Below are 6,000 nucleotides of genomic sequence, written 5' to 3' on the forward strand. Positions count from 1 at the left end.
CCATTCTCTTCTCCAGGGAATCTTCCTGACCCAGGGGCCAAACTCAGGTCTCCTGCACTGCAGGTGGATTCTTTACGTTCTGCATTATCCCCCAAACAAGGGTCCTTTCCTGCACTGTCTCAGGGTCCTGGCTCAATACCTAGAAAGTTCCTCATGACTTTGTGGAGCCATGAATATCCAGAAGCTTCCTAATGACTCCTTTCATAGTTCTATGGAGGCTGGGAGTGGCAATTCTGCCCTCATGCCTTTCTAGACGTTTGAAGTAGATCCTGATGTTTGCTAGCTAATGTTTCATAGATTGAAATGGTGGATATTTACTTAATAGCATCAGTAATGATAAAAGTTCCGAATAAGATTCCATCAGGGGTTGAGACCATGATTTATTTAAAAAAAGATCTCTCTATGAGTATTGGAAGTCTTGAAGTCTAGACATGGCTTTGCCATTAACAAGCTATAAAATTATGTCAGTCTAACAACAGCTGTAATAATGCAGTACTTCCAAAAGCCTTTGTTAACGAACAATCTGACATCTAACCATTAAGGCACTCATCTTCAACAAGGCATAACTCCTCAAATACTGAAAGGTAACTACTTCAGCAACTCATTTTGGGAATTCAAAAACAGATATTAACATATAGGTCACCATCTCCCATAGGCACAAACTGGGTGTTCAGACCTGATTCAAATGCCCGACTGGCAAATAACATGCACAGTCACTTTCTTTCCTGATGGTCCTATATATTTGCTCATAATATTGTATATACCCTGATTGGAAAGTAAAATGACTTTTAAATTCAAATTCTCAGTTTAGGCTAGGATACTATTTTTAATACAATCTAAAATGTTGTGGAAATGCTCTCCAGCATATATTTAAAAAAAAAAAACAAACCTGAATGCATTTAAAGGCTCTTAGTAGTGATGATATCACCTAAATTTAGTCTCACAAAATTTCAGACCCACCTCATTTGTATAGATCATGTACATATAGCCTCAAACAACTTTAAAATGTAAGATACAGCCAATTTGGAAAAGAAACATAACCATGAAGAGAATATGGTGAGAATAATGGACATATATACATGCAGGACTTTCCACACTCTGATGGCGAAGGACAATGAAAAGACCTCTCTCCTTTAACAGTGAATAAAGCGTGCCAACTGGGGCTCGGTCTTGGGGGTGGTGGAAAGAAAACAATGAGCAATTATTACACATGTTGATAAATACCTAATCTTATTCTTTTCCTTCTCTGCCTTCACAGGAAGCTTTCTCTCTTTTTTTGTCATCAGATGTGACATGTTCTCTCACCTCCCAACTGCTTTCTCAACTCTCTCCACCCAGCAGAGAATTATGGGGTAAGAAGGGGAATGAGGAGACAAACAAGCTGCGATACAAATCTAACAGATTAATAAAAGAAAGAAGCCAAACGTCCTATTTAGAAGGATGCTGCCAGCGGCCAGGGCAAGAAGCTGAGGGTGAAGAGCCACCAACGCCACACCCAGAGCTTATAAAGCTCCTGCAGCGGGAGGGCTCCATGCTGGTACTAAGGACCCAAGGATTTGCGGGGTCCGTCATCTAAAGCCTTTCACCAGATTGAGGATTCAGCGAAAAGAGCACTAAGGAGATTGGAGTCTAGACCTAGCTCCTCCATGAAGGAGTTTTATAACCTCGGACAGGTCTCTAGACATCTCTGACCCTCACTTTCTCTTCCATCTTTCCTACCTGTCAGGAGTATTAATGAGGCTCAAATGCTTTGGGAAAACTGCCAAGCGATAAAGCCCCATACGAACAGAAGGCAGTTGTGTGCCAGAGGCTGAGGGCATCACGAAGGTTACAAACCTGAGATAAAGTCAGATCCTGCTCTCCGGAACTGAGATCTCAGAAAGGCAAATGAGCAACGTATCCAGGGGTTCTACTGTGAGGCGGAAAGAGAGATGCGTTAGTATTCTGATCGGATCCAAAAAGTTCTTCCTCCCTTTGTGTCTCCTGAGTGAAAGGTTAGAAGGTTAGCGGCTCCTAACCGCCCAGCACTTCACTCGATGTTGGACCCCCAGAAAGTCGGAACCCCAGGCCCGTTTTGTGGCGGAGCCAGCTGCAGGGCCAGTGGGTACCGGGCGGAGATGCTCATAAAACGTCTTAAGAGTCAGACTTGAAGGAGCCGGGGCCGAGCAAGGAGGCTAGGCGGTGTCCTGACCTCCCCTGGACGGCTTCCGGGTGCGGATACACAGCAGTGGACCCGAAGGCAGCGCGCACGGCCGGCGGGCGGACCAGGCCAGTTCACTCCAGTGCAGCCGCCGCGCCCCCCGTTTCCAAGGCGACCGGCGCGCGCGGGCCTCCCCAGTCCACCACCGCAAGCCGCGAGCGGCGGGCCGGGCCCGCCCCCTGGTGGCCGCAGCGGGGAACAGTCAGGTCGCGGGTCCGCGCTCCCGTTGCCTCCCTACCCGGTTCTCACCGTCTCAACTCGCGCAGCTGCACCCAGACTCCCTCAGTTCAGTTCAGTCGCTCAATCGTGTCCAACTCTTTGCAACCCCATGGGATGCAGCACGCCAGGCTTCCCTGTCCATCACCAACTCCTGGAGTTTACTCAAGCTCATGTCCATTGAGTCGGTGATGCCATCCAGCCGTCGCATCCTCTGTCGTCCCCTTCTCCTCCCGCCTTCAATCTTTCCCAGCATCAGGGTATTTTCCAATGAGTCAGCTCTTCGCATCAGGTGACCAAAGTACTGGAGTTTCAGCTTCAACATCAGTCCTTCCAATGAACACCCAGAACTGATCTCTCCTTTAGGATGGACTGGTTGGATCTCCTTGCAGTTCAGGGGACTCTCCACAGTCTTCTCCCAACACCAGAGTTCAAAAGCATCAGTTCTTTGGCGCTCATCTTTCTTCACAGTCCAACTCTCACATCCATACACGACCACTGGAAAAACCATAGCCTTGACTAGACGGACCTTTGTTGGCAAAGTAATGTCTCTGCTTTTTAATATGCTGTCTAGCATATTAGGTTGGTCATAACTAACCTAGGTTGGTCTAGGTCTGGATTGGTCATAACTTTTCTTCCAAGACTCCCTCGCCCACTTTTAACTCCCTCGCGAGGCGAACTGGGAGGCCGCGAGTGGTGTAGAGGCTTGAGATCTAGGCTCTGTGTTGTGACTGTAAGCTACTCGCTGTTTCTTCCGTTGTAAAGTTAGACATCAGGATTGGACCGTGGTTTTCCGACAGCTTGTAGGATGGGAAAGGGATGTGCGTTCTGCTTGCCTCTCCGCACCCCACCCCTTCCACCACGGAGGCCTCTCTCCTGCCTGCTTTCATTTTGTATAAGCATTTTCTCGGGTTTAACTCCAAGGAGAACTGCAGACCCCTGGACTAAATGCTTTTAAGGTAACTGGAAATGGCAACCCACTCCAGTATTCTTGCCTGGAGAATCCCAGGGACGGAGGGGCCTGGTGGGCTTCCGTCTATGGGGTCGCACAGAGTCGGACACGACTGAAGCGACTTAGCAGCAGCACAGCTCTAAAAGCCCCTGATACTGCTTATGTTCCTTCTCGTTTTATCTTTTTTTTTTTTTTTTGGCTCCAAAACCTCAAGAAAACCAGTATAGATTTCGTCTTTCCCTCTCTTTCCACTTTTGGCAGCTCTGGTTTTGGAGAAGACTCTTGAGAGTCCCTGGGGCTACAAGGAGATCCAACCAGTCCATCCTAAAGGAGATCAGTCCTGAATATTCATTGGAAGGACTAATACTGAAGCTGAAACTCCAATACTTTGGCCACTTGATGTGAAGAACTGACTCACTGGAAAAGAACCTGATTCTGACAACTGAGCGACTGAACTGAACTCCTAATTTCAAGGGGGAAAAATATACACCTACAACCTGTGAATTTCCCCTTTTCCTCACCTGGATTCATTCTCATTTCCTGCCTCAAGACAATTTCTTATATTCTGAGAGCACTTAGTTACATTTGAGTCAAGTGGGCATCCTTTTTGTCTTGGAAGTCTAACATTTGGCATCCTTGAATTTGATTTTTTAAAAATACATTTTCATGTATTTCATGATTAATGCTGTTACGTGAATACATATTAAGAGCTTATGGAGGAGAACTGAAGCAGCGAATAAAAATATTAATTACCTTTGGTTAAGGTAATTTTTCTAAGTAAAAAGCCACCTGAAGCCTAGCTAGTTTGAGGTCAGTTATGTCTTCTACCTTGTTCAAACTACCCTTTATTCTACTAGGGTTTTATATTTGTTCAGTGTTAATTTGCTGTGTTCTACACATCTGATAAAGTGTTTTTAGTTCCTTGGTCTTCTCTAGAAGAGCAGCAACAGGTTGGGGAGTAAAATAATTGAATAGAGTACAGGTGTAAAAGGACAAAAGTTACCACCATCCTAATTTTTAAAGCATGAGGATTTTTTGTTGTTTTTAAACGGAAAAACAATTTTGTGATTCTTCAGGACTTTGAATTCCTTCCCAAATCACGTTCTATAAATCCCAGGCCAGCTTCTTTTGCTAGAGGCTGGGCCCATGGTCAAAATGTACTTTTACCCTATCGTTTATTTCCTATGCAGTTTTTCTTATGGTGTTTGCCAGTTGGTGGTCAAACAGTGAAGCCGGATAAAAACCATTTGCTGAGTTTCTTCATTTGGCTTTGATTTTCTGTGAGCCTTGCCATGTTGAATGATGCAGAAATAGAGGTAGGAGAGTGTCTGTGGTAGAAAAAGCCAAATGTTGTCTGATTTTGGCAGAAACACAAAAAATTTGTTTGGTATTTCTGTGGCTAAACATTTTTATACTTTTAAACTTATTTTCATTACCTCTGCAAATAAACCATAAGGCAGTCAACCAAATGTATTAAGTCTCACAATAATTTTTAGAAATATGAGCTAGTGATTAACCCACTGATTTTGTAAAACAGTTCAGACTTCTGGTAAATCAGAGCTTTAACTGACAACAAAATTACTTTTAAGCACTGGAAAAGCCCTGCTGTAACTTCTTATCCAAAAACTTGGTTCCCGAAAAATTGGAAGCAGTCAAATTGGTGTTTTGCAAAAAAGTCATGAAGTAAAATGCTCTCTTGAGAGGGAAAGTTTACATCACCTTTAAGCAGGCATGGTGACAAGCTCATTGAAGGGATAATGTTTTGACCTGTCATCCACTGGTATGATTATAAAATGGGGTTGTTTCCACTTTATTTATGCGTGCTTAGCCGCTCAGTCATGTCTGATTCTTTGCTACCCTTTGGACTGTAGTCTGCCAGGCACCTCTGTCCATGGGATTTTTCAGACACGAATACTGGAGGGGGTTGCCATTTCCTCCTCCAGGGGTTAAAGGTTGCATTTTTTTTTCCCCTTCAGGCTGGAGGTATGGCTCTTCAGCCTATGTCTCTTCATCTCTTCAAACCAAGTTTAAGTTGAATGAAGAGTGCGCTGGCAAAAAAGAAGTCACTTCTCTTCTCTCCCACTGATCTCCTCTGAGTAAGTTTGGAAATGTGTGATCTCTGTTCACTCTGGAGAAGAGGAGCCCAGGATGCTAAGTTGGAGACAGAAGGTCATGTCCCAGGAGCTTGAGCCAGGTGCTGCCCATGGTGCTTGAAGGCTTCAGTGTGTGGTGACACGAGAGCAATTCAGCTTTCAGGCCATTTTCAAACATGACCACATAGGATAAACATTCAGGTAAATGTGTGCATGCATGCTAAGTCACTGCAGTCATGTCCGACTCTTTGCAACCCTGTAAACCACAGCTGGTCAGGCTCTTTTGTCCATGGGATTTTCTCCAGGCAAGAATACTGGAGTGGGTTGCCATGCCTTCCTCCAGGGATCTTCCCCCCCCAGGGATCAAACCCTCGTTTCTTGTGTCTCCTGCATTAGCAAGGGGGTTCTTTACACACTAGTACTGCCTGGGAAACCCCATTCAAGTAAATAGAACATGATAAAAAAAATCTGGAAATACATATAGCCAGTTGCTTTAGACAAAAATGCCAAGGTAATTAACAAAAGGATACTATTTTCAA

The 6,000-nt window shown here is 44.7% G+C and overlaps 1 protein-coding gene across 6 annotated transcripts in view; it reads right to left on the reverse strand.

The window, feature by feature from the left end:
- Window positions 1-2,314, reverse strand: part of CCDC83 (coiled-coil domain containing 83) — a 52,174-nt gene extending 49,860 nt beyond the window's left edge. For 3 of the 6 annotated variants that reach the window (XM_061406066.1, XM_061406064.1, XM_061406063.1), the window contains exons 1-2: window positions 2,192-2,313; window positions 1,837-1,912 (exon numbers count right to left, since the gene is read on the reverse strand). The gene's annotated coding sequence lies outside the window, so the exon portion shown is untranslated. Of the gene's footprint in view, window positions 1-1,836; window positions 1,913-2,108; window positions 2,133-2,191 lie in introns of those variants that run through there. The other 3 variants (XM_061406065.1, XM_061406067.1, XM_061406068.1) reach the window with 3 other exon arrangements.
- Between the last annotated feature and the right edge of the window lie 3,686 nt (window positions 2,315-6,000).

Source organism: Bos javanicus, chromosome 29 (assembly GCF_032452875.1).
Source record: "Bos javanicus breed banteng chromosome 29, ARS-OSU_banteng_1.0, whole genome shotgun sequence".
NCBI lineage: Eukaryota > Metazoa > Chordata > Mammalia > Artiodactyla > Bovidae > Bos > Bos javanicus.